Genomic DNA, 985 nt, shown 5'->3' on the forward strand with positions numbered 1-985 from the left:
GGGGAAATATGGGGGAAAATAACAATTTAAACCAAGGTCAATTTTGTTTAAAACGTTAAGATTAGAAATGGGTGAAAATGGGTGGAAAGAGGAATGTTTGAAAAAGGGAAAAAGAGGGGGATACAGGGAAAATAAAAGTGTTGCCCAGGGTCTGTTTTGTTTAAAAAATGAGTTTGAGGTACTATCTCAAATACTCCTATAGTGGTGCTCATAGCTGCACAAGGCGAACTGCATTTGCATTTGGATTGGTTGGTAGCCATAGTGCCTATGATACAATTACAGCCAGTCCGTACTGCTCTGCCGCTAGCGCTACATCCAGAGTCCAGACACTTTAGGCTTTAGTTGCTTAGTTGCCATTTGATCATCATCGACGAAGGTTCGTGGTTTCTCGTGGTTCCTTGGTGTCTTTTATTGTCTTATAGTCAATAGTTAATAATTTTTCACAAGGGTAACATCTCTTCTCACTTTTGTATTTTCGAAAGGTTAGTGTATATAAAACGTAAATAATTTTAAATTAAATAGTGGTAATCAATCATTGATATTTGGTAATGTTTGTTTGGAAGTAAAAAAAAATCAAAGGAAAAGGAAAATCAAGCCAATCGAAGAATAAGTTGATACAAGTTTAAAGTAAAAGTGGTTGCTAAAACTCGTTCCCATTCACTTTCGTTGAAGCAGTGCGTCAATTTCTAGAGACAAAACAATAATTCCAGTAGTTTTTGGGAAATCACATATTTTTATTTTTTCATATAAAGGTTGCAAATTTCGGTTCAGAGCTTACAAAGAAGTTTTGGAATGTGTTTTTTCATTCTTAAAACTGCGATTAAAATTGCCGGCAAAGTTATTAATATCGATCTATTTGAACTCAAAATAATAACACGTTTAGTGATTGTCTCAAAATATTTAACATTCAAACTGTCTCTTCAATATGAATTTTATCTTTTATGACAGTGACTCGAATATTAAATTTTAATTACTATTTCATTAA

The 985-nt window shown here is 33.1% G+C and overlaps 1 protein-coding gene across 2 annotated transcripts in view; it reads left to right on the top strand.

Annotated features, from left to right (window-relative positions):
• The first annotated feature begins 303 nt into the window (after positions 1-303).
• LOC117167854 (short-chain dehydrogenase/reductase family 16C member 6-like) overlaps positions 304-985 on the top strand; it is a 20870-nt gene continuing 20188 nt past the window's right edge. Inside the window, exon 1 of one of the 2 annotated variants that reach the window (XM_033353064.1) lies at positions 304-376. The gene's annotated coding sequence lies outside the window, so the exon portion shown is untranslated. Of the gene's footprint in view, positions 483-985 lie in introns of both variants that reach the window. The other variant, XM_033353063.1, reaches the window with a different exon arrangement.

Source organism: Belonocnema kinseyi, chromosome 2 (assembly GCF_010883055.1).
Source record: "Belonocnema kinseyi isolate 2016_QV_RU_SX_M_011 chromosome 2, B_treatae_v1, whole genome shotgun sequence".
NCBI lineage: Eukaryota > Metazoa > Arthropoda > Insecta > Hymenoptera > Cynipidae > Belonocnema > Belonocnema kinseyi.